Below are 12,129 nucleotides of genomic sequence, written 5' to 3'. Positions count from 1 at the left end.
ACTTAATCTGAACCTGAGTTTGCGGTGTTTGTTTTGAAGAGCAGTGATCCTCACTTAACGTAATGCGCTTTGATGCTGCAGGCCCGTGATAATCGTAATGATATGCCTTCACTGCAGCCTCACCACCCTTACTTTAGATTGATTCTCTTGTGCTTACTTTACCGGCGGTTGTCAACATTTAAGCAACGTCCTTATTTTGCCTTCTCCGTGTGTTTAATGTGGCTTTTGATGGCGCTTATCAAGCTCGAATTGATCACCATCTTGACGAATATGCGCAGTATTTCAATAATTCGCTCCTCGAAGTTCCTAGTGAATGTTTCTACTTCCATTATTATTCGCCACTACTTCTTTCTGTATTAACAAACTCATCTATGTGAGTAAAATCAATTATCCAACTCACAATAAGAGTAATTCCACGGTACACCATTCAAGATCACTCTTTGTTGTTTGCCAATTTGATTGGGTGAAGAATTTTATGGTGTAATAAACAAATACATAAGACAGCCCTACACACCGTGAAGAGGGAAGTCCAGCGAAGGTAGCGGTTTGGCTGAATTTGCTATGTTGGGGTCTAGCCATATTGAGGATTTGGTGTGTTGTATTATAAGGACAGTGGGCCGACCTCTACGTCACAGACTAGGGACACATGCGATTGTTGTGCAGAGACAATGATGGTTAACACAGTGCAGCCACGCCACGCGTGTAGCTGCCGAAGAGCGCGCGGCATTAATGGCGGACGGTAGAGGGGCGCCTGGCGTGGCAATAGAGGGCAGTGCAAAATAAGGCTGTAACCGTACAATCCCTGCGTAGATGGTCATGCTTCATTGTACATCCTGAGTGTGGGAAAGCCAGCTTACAAAGACCAAGCTTACATGCTGATGATGATGATGATTGCTATTGGTTTCCCCTTTGTATCGGGGTGATGACATGTCAACCTACCAAAAAGGACTAATATACCTTGTTTTACACTCTTGGTTCAATACTAGCGCTGCTTAGGGCAGGCACAAACAGCTTATTAGGCACAAAATACTTTTTTTCCCCTGTTACAGGTGGTAACTGTCCTAGGCAATATTCCCCTTTCTGCTTTTCATCCACCAGCATTCTAATCTTCTTTTCGTCCCCTCGACAGCCTTGAAGTTAACTTCCTCTGTGGTACCCTTAAATCCTAGCGCTCCTGGAAGCCGAATATTTCCCTCGTGTCGATTTGGATGCATACCCTCACATTCTAACACTATGTGCCGCATAGTTTCTGTTTCTTTTCCGCAGACCACACATACCCCATCATTTTGTGAATACTTCCTCACAAAACTCTTAGTTCGCAGGCAACCTGCTCTAGACTCAAAAAGCAAAGCACTGCCCTGGGAATTATCGCAGAAATTTTCCTTTCTGATGTTCATCTTCTCAGCCCTGTACATCTCTAACGACGTTTTAGCTTCCATTTTTTCCCTCCATTTATTCGTTTCAATCTGCCTTGCCTCTTTTTTTGGTTGCCTTGGCTGTTTTGGACTCTCCACAGTTCTTTCCGTATTTCATCGTTAGCCTTCTGATCTTTCTTAACCACTGCGTGTCCACGCTTTTCAAGTATAGGTACCTAAAAACCTTAGCTGCCCACCTTCGTTGATCCATTGCCCTCAACCTCATCTCAAAGCATATTTTACTCTGAGCTTCTCTAACTTCAAACGACGCCCAGCCCATATCTCCCTGAACTGCTTCGTTAGTTGTTTTTCCATGCGCGCCTAAGGCCAAACGTCCTACCGTTCTCTGGTTTACTTCAAGGCCTGATAGAACGTCTGAATCCGCCTAAAGTCGGCTTCACCTCTAAACGCAAATGCATTGCTGGGAAGGCATGGTTTTCAGGGGCAATATCAGCCGTGTTATATGTTGAAACACGGAGAATAAAAGACCACATTTTGTATTTTTTATGAATTTTTCCAATCGCTGAGTATACACTCTGCTGAGTAAATTGTCGCCGCCGGCGCGAGACCCTGGGATCCTAGTCATATACAGCTTCGCTGTAATAAGCAATAAGTCGGCTTCACAACAACTGCTGCTAACCGTGGTTACGATGCCCCGAACTGAGTCGCTTCTCTCCCTTTCAGCGAATGCCACCACTCCTTCAACGAAGAAGCGCGGTGAGTCACCCTAATCACTACTGGGCAGTGCGCTCACCCGCGGGCTGACGCGCATCGGGGTGATGCCAAGTGGGGTGAATATTTTGATGCGGAAGTGCTGTGTGCTGCGTGAGACGAAAAACTTCAGGGAAGCCTGCACTCATGCGCAAGGCTTTAATTGCCAAGCTATTGTGGGCGAGCACTGGCGGACACACAGTTAAGTTTCAGAATCGTTGTTTATTTGCATAGCCGCGGTGCTCGTAATTGCAGTCATATGCATCGAAAAGGTCGTCGTCTTCTTCGCGCGAGCATCGAAAGTCATCCTCAGCATTGTTAACTTTACCAGCTGTCCGTCATCGACTCCAGGCAGCGATGGCGGGATCTCCAAGCTGTCTACGAAAGGGGTGGGACGCTAGTACCCATGTCTGCAGTTATTCATAATGGCTCTTAGAGAATGCGGCGGTCGCTGTGACCTCTCCCAAGGAGACTGTCTTTAAGACACGACCACGCGCGAGGACTCTTGTGGTACCAAGCGCATGCGCACGACGACACGAGGACGAATGAATGAGGGTTGTACGCCATGATGTGTCTTTCTCGCTCCGAGCAATTACGGCGAACGGTGTTTTTTTTTTTTTTTTTTTTTGCCAATTGTAATCAATCTCTAGGGGTAGGCGCTCGGGGAGTTTCTTGCAATGCGGGAATTACGGCCAGTTTCAACAGCTTCGCTCTTAAAACCCATCGTTCTGCGCACCGTAACGCAATCACGACAAAAAAAGGCCGCGTATCTGCTTACTTCGCTGCAAATATGCAAATAGGCGCCTTTATGCGCCTCTATTTATCTTTTTTTAATATTTTCTTTCAGTAATAACACCACTTGCGCGGAACTCGTACTTACGGTTCCGTCCGCGACGACGAGGAAGCTGTTTGTGGGCGAAGCCTGCGTGGGTTCTCTCATGGCCACTTTGCAATAACGGAAATACATCGCTCATCACTTTCAACCATGGTTCGCTTAATCTGTCCTGCCGCCACGTAACATGTTTTGGCGGAGGTTGCGGTGTTCACCCCCACGTTGGCTTCCAGCTTCAACCCCTCTCGCCTCCTAAAGCGATCGCCTAAGGGATCGTGTCGGACCTCCTGAGCCCCCCTTCTTCGTCGTTGGGGCTCGAACCACAGGGTCATGTACCACTGACTGCTTCATCTTCCTCTCGTGACAATATGCACAGGGAAATATATTCATAACGCTCTCGGTTACGCCGCCATCAATTTTATTGGTGGTCGACTGGACGCGTATGTCCGCCTTCTCCCATTCAGGCGGCAGTATACGGCAGTGGATTGTTATTCGGGTGGACTTTGATGTCCTCCCAGTATGGGGGCACTCTTCACTACTTCTCTACGGGGCCGTCATACCAACATGATAACAAAAAGACCTCCTTTGATTAGCTTCTAACCTTCGTGACAAAACTGAAAGCCAATCGGAACAGGCTTTTACGAAGATGGCGACTGCCGAATGCAGTCGGGAGGGGAGCTTCAGGCCCCGCTGATCGTTTGTAAACGATCTCTAGCGTTCAGTCTTCCTTTAACACATGTAGGTCATGCAACGCAATGTGAAAGCATTACTATTTTAGACATTCTCAGTATGGGGTCAGTGCCGTGGTTAGGCTTTGTTGTTCCATTTTACGCCGTGAAAAGCTTTATGTGGACAGAAGGCTAATTTCAGGTAGTTGAAGGAGGGCGGCGTTTTGTTCTTCGTTTGTTTTCACCTAGTAAACATCGGCCATTGCTTTTGTTTGTTTCAGAAGCGCACATGATGACCGCCGAAGGATTCGGTAAGACATTTGCGTCAAGTCACATCACATGTTCTGCTCTGCACCTAGGTAAACTGATAATATGTTACGAAGATTCATTGCTGGGTCCCTTGAAAATGCGGAACCAAAAACCGCGGGAAACGCCTTTCGGTAACTCAACGTTAGCACGATATGGTTTAGAAGGACTTGTTGGTGGAGGAGTTGGTGCATCTTTAACGTGGAGTGAAAAACTGCGCGAAATTTGAGACGGCCACAAAAAGAGAGAATGCGCTTGTCCTTTGTTCTCTTTTTGTGCCCGTTTGAAATTTCGCGCAGTGTTTCACTTCAAGTTTAAGTTAACACGATAGCGAGAACCCTATCACTTTCCTCGCTCACTTCCTTGGCTCATTCTTTTGCTTCCGCCTTTGGCGTTTTGGCGCCTGGGTTTTTGAAGAAGTCAGGGATGCGATTAAATTGAGAATATTTGAGAAACATGACATTTGGTTTTGTCATTTTGTGAAAAGGATGCGTCAGGCATCCAAAAGACCTGAAAAGGATGCGTCCAGCACTGTACATTGAAAAATGCATGTAAGCAATCAGAAGTAGCGTGACAGAGACACGCAGAATGCCTTTTATTTTCAATGGTGATTGTAGACTCGCTGTATACGGTGCCAAGGAACTGAGTCGCACTGCGGTTTTGTAAATAACTCCTTCACTCACACTATGGCACTCATCACGCAATAACGCCGACCGACTCCATCGTCGCGCGCCCGGGCGCACGCCAAAATACAACCGCCTATCCACCACTTCAGTTATCCTCGTGTCCATATATATATATATATATATATATATATATATATATATATATATATATATATATATATATATACACAGAAATAAGGGTTGGCAGTCGAGAAAACCTCGGAAAGCAAAGGGGAGGATGTGGTAGATCATTGAAACAGATTAGGAATTTGGAAAGAAAGAAAGAAAGTGAAGAAAAAATGCCCGCCAGGTGGGATCCGAACCCACGACCTCCAGAATACCGGTCTGGTGCGATAACCACTACGCTACCGGCGGGGCGATTTTCCCATTCACTTTCTGGGGTATTCATGTTAGGTATGTTTGTTTCCTGTGCTTGGGGGTGGTAGCCAGCGCCATTCGGACTAATCGGGGTGAAGGGGACCTTCTTTTTAACCCCCGGGTCGTGACTCGAGTGTCTACGACATGTCCAGAGTGGTCGACCAGCTTTGAACCCTCTTAAGCTCCCTTTGGCACCAAGACTGCCAGAACAGAGGCCCTCGCTATGCATGTAGCGAATCAGAATAGGAAATGAGGGGCTCGTTGAAAATAACACAGAAATAAGGGTTGGCAGTCGAGAAAACCTCGGAAAGCAAAGGGGAGGATGTGGTAGATCATTGAAACAGATTAGGAATTTGGAAAGAAAGAAAGAAAGTGAAGAAAAAATGCCCGCCAGGTGGGATCCGAACCCACGACCTCCAGAATACCGTGGGTTCGGATCCCACCTGGCGGGCATTTTTTCTTCACTTTCTTTCTTTCTTTCCAAATTCCTAATCTGTTTCAATGATCTACCACATCCTCCCCTTTGCTTTCCGAGGTTTTCTCGACTGCCAACCCTTATTTCTGTGTTATTTTCAACGAGCCCCTCATTTCCTATTCTGATTCGCTACATGCATAGCGAGGGCCTCTGTTCTGGCAGTCTTGGTGCCAAAGGGAGCTTAAGAGGGTTCAAAGCTGGTCGACCACTCTGGACATGTCGTAGACACTCGAGTCACGACCCGGGGGTTAAAAAGAAGGTCCCCTTCACCCCGATTAGTCCGAATGGCGCTGGCTACCACCCCCAAGCACAGGAAACAAACATACCTAACATGAATACCCCAGAAAGTGAATGGGAAAATCGCCCCGCCGGTAGCGTAGTGGTTATCGCACCAGACCGGTATTCTGGAGGTCGTGGGTTCGGATCCCACCTGGCGGGCATTTTTTCTTCACTTTCTTTCTTTCTTTCCAAATTCCTAATCTGTTTCAATGATCTACCACATCCTCCCCTTTGCTTTCCGAGGTTTTCTCGACTGCCAACCCTTATTTCTGTGTTATTTTCAACGAGCCCCTCATTTCCTATATATATATATATATATATATATATATATATAACGCCAGCACACTGGTCACACAATACCTCCTCTTCTTTTCGCTATGTACCACGGACCCAACCCTCCCGCACACGCTCGCACCTCCTCGGGAAACACCGGAGAACACTGGGTAATGTCACTGCTGCGCGGCTTTTAGGCACCTACATAAGAATAACGCCATAATAGACACATATGATACATGGCACCTCTATAGGCGCTTTTGTGACGCGCGAATTTGTACCTCTTGCGGATGTCTCCCAGCACTGATGAGCACTGACATAATTAGCTCTTTATATTTTCCACGATCGCGAAGCCTTGCGGAGCCTCAGCACCTGTTTTGAAATGTGCCGTACTTCCAGGTGCCGACAATGAAGAAGGTAAGTATTACACCCCAGCTAGCTTCAGGCTGGCGCGCCCCTCCGGCCAGTCTGCCTTCCCAACAAAATGAGCTACATCCGCGCCGCGTGCGCATGCGTGGAGCGGCAGTACGCCCTCCTTTACATGCGTTCGAGGCTATGCCGCAATCACTGAAAAGCACTTTTGAAGCGGCGGGCTGTAGTGGTGTTCCTGACAATGACAATGGCTGCATCGTGAAGCATATGAAAGACTCTTGCGATGCTAACAGTCTGCCATAATGGCTATACCAACGTCAACAGCATGCATGAGTGAGCTAATCCTATGCGTAGGTCAGCTCGTTGGATAACGTTGATGGATAACGTCGACGGATGACGTTTATTATATATGAAAAAGAGTTAGACGTCAGCCTCGCACACGATACTTTCGAACATCGTACAGAACAGCGTACTGACTTCCCGTAACATTTTCTGATTTGTCGTCGGCAGGCTGGGGGTGTGGGAATTGGGCACGGAAAGTCTAGTTTTGAATACTGGTCCCGTTCTGATCAAACCTCTAACGCCAAGAACAACTGAGTCTGACTTCGGTCATAATTATGCACTCTAATTTGCAGCCTGAAGTTGCACTCTAAAAACGCGCTAGAAATGTCCGAGCCCCTCGCTAGCTGGCGATAGCGATGATAGAACTTGACTGCCCACATCCTGCAATACGGAGATATTTGAGCCCCGAAATCAAGCTGGCATCGTCTGAGGAAACGACATCAAGCACAAATTTAGGAAGTGCAGTGCAATTTTGGACGGGTTCTATCCCGTCATAAAATCTCACGTCAGCAGTACTGTGCAAGCCGCAATATCATTTAACCACTTTAACTTCAAAGAGAACAAACTGTTCCCGTTTCAAATATAGGCGCGCCCTCGGACGATTAAATGTTGATCCATTTCAACCTATCGATCTAGGGGAGAAGCAAAATTTGTTCGGTATTTTGGGGGTTTTTTTAAGTGTGTGTGTGTGTGGGGGGGGGGGGGGGAGGGGGGGTATTTATTTATTCCTATTTGCCCCAAGGACCCAAAGACACCTAAAAAAAGTGTACGGTATAACAAATTACACAGATCAACCAACAATAACTACAACGTACGCATGCCCCATAAACGTAGTATCAGGCTGTCTACATTTCGCCCTAAAAGAGTTTTTTAACCATAGTGATTTGAATCAGTACAACCAGTAAACAGAAAGGCTCAATAACAAATTTTCTGCTGCGTGATGGAAAGCCGACATTGTGTTGGTGCTGAATTTCTAGTAGTACCGTAAATGGGAAGAAGAGTCGGTAACGTCGTAAACAGTGCTTTCTTAACCGAAGCGCTCTGGTAGCCCACCTAACATAGAGAACGACAAATGGGCTCTTCTAACTTTATCGAAGAATCCGTAAAAATAAGGAAAGGCACGTGGCTTTTACTGTAGATGTGACATCGAAGGGCGAAGTTAATGAGATGCGATATCGAGAACGGCTTCCAATTAAGATTGAATTCAGCTTTCTCGAAAGCGTGGCGAAATTCTAATTGATTCATTCTAAGGTTTAATGCGCCGACGCAACGCAGGCGATGAGGCGCGCCGTAGTGGAGGGCTCCGGATTAATTTTGACTACCTGGGGATTTTTAACGTGCGCCGAAATCTCGTACACGCGGGCGTTTTTGCTTTTGTGGCGAAATTCCAATGTCTAGTTATCGTGGGAATGATGATGAGCCAGACGAAGATCGAACTTGAAGGAAAACAACGGTAAATACGGGACAAGAGTAAGGGCAAATACACAACAGATCCCGTGTACAAATACGCAACACAATACATATAATAGAGCGCATCTTGTGTGTTTGCCTCTATTCTGGTACCGTATTTAACACTGTTTTTCTTCAAGTTCACAAATGTACCACGCAGCCCGTAAATAAACCGTTCTGAAGATGAAGATTCCCTCGAAAATATTCTAACGTGATGTTATCTTAACTCGTCATGTAACAATCGCCATGGAAAGCCAGAACAGTTATTCATTCAGCCAAACTATATGCGTATTAAAACGACGACTGACCTGCCCCGTGTGCTGCAACAGCGGCCGCTCCCTTACTCCCCAGCCCGGGGACAGGGCAGAAGCAGAGCCCACAAGGTGCCGGCCACGAGCGCCGGTCGACGGCTAGCACGGCGCGGACGACGCCGCCCTCGCTGCGGGCCTACCCGGGCGTGCTGGTGTGCGCCACCAACGGCCTTGGCAGCGCGCGGCTGGCGGACGCCCTGACGCGGCTCTGCTCGCACGCCGTCTACACGGGCGACCTGACGCTCGGCGAGGACGACTACGGCCGCCACTACTTCTACGCACAGGGCAAGCTTCCCGCCTTTCTTCTTAACGCCTCCCCCTGCTCATTCTCTGTCTTCTCCCCTTCCCTATCCACTTTATTTCAATAAGCGTTTTCACCACCACCTCCCGTACGCACTCATCGCCGCCTGTGCCGCGGTTGCACGCTGATGTCAAGAAGCTAAGAAATGTAGAAGGGTTTGGTGAAGGGCCAGCTGCTGCGTTGTACTACGAAGAAAAGCAACACAAAAGACTGGACAAAGTGAGGGGCCACAAAACCCGGACACGGACAGGTAATAAAGCGCTCAGTTGTTCGTCAGCGGCTGTGTTTCGTGCTCCCTCACATTGTCCAGTCCTTCGCGCTGTTTTTCCTCGTAAGCGAGGCAGCTGTCGAGAAGCACGTTATAGAGAAGAGGGTGAATAAAAGTTTATTTGGTTTCCAACTGGAGTTCCTCGGCGTCGGCCAGAAGCCCCTACAGGCTCTGGTAGCGTTTTCGGCCAGTTGGACGGCGCATAGTTGATCCTCCGGGTTGGAGCTGCGCAGTACGGTCTTTCACTGCTCATTCTTAATAACACTGCGATCTAGTGTGGCTGACTGCGGACATTTCTACAGCATATGTGCTAGGTGAGCTCGTTCTGGGCATCTGTGACACTCTCGGAGAGGGGGGGGGGGATAACGCCCTGGGTGGCAGTAGCTGTAGACAATCGGTCTCGGATACGAGTTTGTCTGGAGGAGTCGCCCTACCACGGATTGGCGTTTAGTTGGGGAGGAATGCGCTGGTGGGAAGCAGGTCTGGGTCACCTTGCCCCACAGCAAGACAAAACCCTCGTTTAAATTGACGTGCGCTCGATCGGTGAAGCCTCGAGCGGCATCGTTCGCGCATTCGTTCCCGGCCAGGCCGGAGTGGAAGGGGTCCAGATGATGCGTATTTTACTCGGTCGTTTCCGGGGTCGAAGCCCGAAGTTAAAAATGCGGACGCCTTCTTTAAGATCTGACCTCGGTAGAAATTTAGGAGTGCAGACTCGGAGCCGCTTATTACTGTTCTGATTTTTGTGGAGGACACCATCGCCCGTGCAATGGCCGCTTCTTCACCTACCACCAAGGAGGTCGTGCGATGAGGCCACGAAATTTCCCTGATTATTGACTATACCGCTATTGCCATTGCGTCGTGACCAAAATAATCAGCAAACCACGTCCTCGCAGTTAGTGTAGCATTTGTGCTAATCTCGGGCCCTGGCCTATGTCCGCAGAAAGGGATGCACTCCAGGAGCTTTTCAGGGATAGCGCTTCAAGTGTGGTTAATGACCAATGTTCCCAAAATGTGGCGCCCCCTTTGGCTGTTTGGTAAACCATCGTGCTCTGGTAGCCGTTGGGCCTCAATGAGTTCGTCGAGACTGTTATTCAGTTCGAGAGGTTCAAACCACTAGGCGGAGGCGTTAAGCGGAAGGCAGATGGCCTGCTTGTAGGCTATTCTCAGTAGGGCATCTATTTTGATTTTTGCTGACCGTGGTAGGTGAAAGTGCGGAGCAACGTAAGTTGGCTCAGCTGACTACGAAGGACTGGACCAGACGAATGAGGGTTTCCTCCTTCATGCCATGATGGCGACTGGCGATGCGACGTACTACTTCCGCTGCAGCAGCTTGAGGCTTCCTCAAACGGACATCGTAGGCGTTCTATGACCAAGAGCAGCCTCAAGATGTCGGCTGCGTAATTACATTCGGCCTAGACTACGTTCCATGAAGCCTCCTCAATAAGCGTGTAGTTTGTAGCTGTTCTGACTTACGAAGCTGCACCTTTAAATGCGAAGCACCTATATATGTACTTAGGTAGTTTTCTTCATCTTGCGCAATGTGCCCGCGATGGTTGATTAACCAGATAAAAAATGCACGAAAAAAATATAGGAGCAAGGTATCGCCGCCTTAGTCCCATGTGCGGATGTAATATGTGCAACAGACTGGGGCATCTCATGAGGTTTTGCGCTTAACGGACGCGGCGACCGCTTTTCCGATGGAAAGAGAGATATCACTTTATTTTCCAAGCAGTTGGCTAAGAATGTGTGGTAGCCGCCGTCTGAAAACTGGCTGTCATGAACAAAGCGGAAACGCGCGTGTCGAGATTCAGCGTACGTTGAAAATCCCCAAGTTATTGAATTATTCCGTAGCCGCCCTTTACTACTTCATACCTGATATCCCAGGTGTCACTTCACAGCATAAAACCAACAAAATAACATTTTCTTTTCTTTTATATGCCCGCACTTACGACCACTTGTTGGCTTGTTTTCTGTGGGTTATACATCGTTGGTGTAAGTGTGTCCTCAACCAGGTGGTGGTGGCTGTACCCACAGCCACGTGCCATTGACTTCTTGCTTGTTTGCCTATTTACCTGGTCGCTCAAAATCCTATTTTTAAATTTAATACAATTGAGAACCTTTTTAGGAAAAATTTAGCTGTTAAAGGGCTGAAATTCAATACAGTCTTCCGAAGGACAGTGGTATTGTGAGAAACACAGTTTAGTCCTGGAAGAACGATACCGACGTGCCGCTTATACAGCCATGGCAATGTTTTGAAGACGATGGCCTTTCTTTTGCTAGATAAACGCTAATATTTTGGTCTAACAGGAAAAAGAATGAATGAATGAATGAATGAATGAATGAATGAATGAATGAATGAATGAATGAATGAATGAATGAATGAATGAATGAATGAATGAAACTTTATTAACGTATAAAGGATGGCGATTTCGCCTAAGTGGGGGCGAGTGGGGCGGGTGGTGTCAAATAAGTCGGGACACGTTTACATTCGCAGATGGACGCCAGGGGCGAGAGCGAAGTGCCACAAGGCGGCAAACACCGGCCTCCTTGAAAGAAGATTAAAAAATAATGATATTTACCAGTCAGAAACTGAGTTTCTGGGGCGTCATTGGTGGGAATCGAACCCGTGTTTTATATATTTGGACTACGCGGTTGGGGAATGCAGGCGTTTGATGAGATTCTGGCACAAAAGCCTGAATACAGATGGGGGCTAAGCAAAAAAACACTCTCTTTATTCTTCAAATTCACGACGTAGTTTTAATTATGGTGTCAATGACTAGAATGGTGAATTAAGTGTCCGTACGTGAGGCAGAAACAAAGGTATGTAAGTCAGAGTTAGAGTCAGTTGATTCAACATCGTGCAGGTGTTCAGAGCGCCAACAAAAAGGCCGGGAAAAAGGCTTGAATGCGGCGGCGCTCAGTAAGTACAGAAAACAGAGAGAAGGCTCTTTCACCTCCCTCAATAGTCTAAACGTTTGGCGGGAGATTTAGAGACCAGAATGAATGCCGGCTGCTTTGTCATTTGGTGCATATTTCAAAGACTTGTTTATGCGTTAGCTGTAAAATAACATTGTATAAACGGGA

This window comes from Haemaphysalis longicornis, unplaced genomic scaffold (genome assembly GCF_048455015.1).
Source record: "Haemaphysalis longicornis isolate Haplotype H1 unplaced genomic scaffold, Haemaphysalis longicornis Haplotype H1 scaffold_88, whole genome shotgun sequence".
NCBI lineage: Eukaryota > Metazoa > Arthropoda > Arachnida > Ixodida > Ixodidae > Haemaphysalis > Haemaphysalis longicornis.
The sequence above is the reverse complement of the archived record's forward strand: the minus strand, read 5'-3'. Positions refer to the sequence as shown.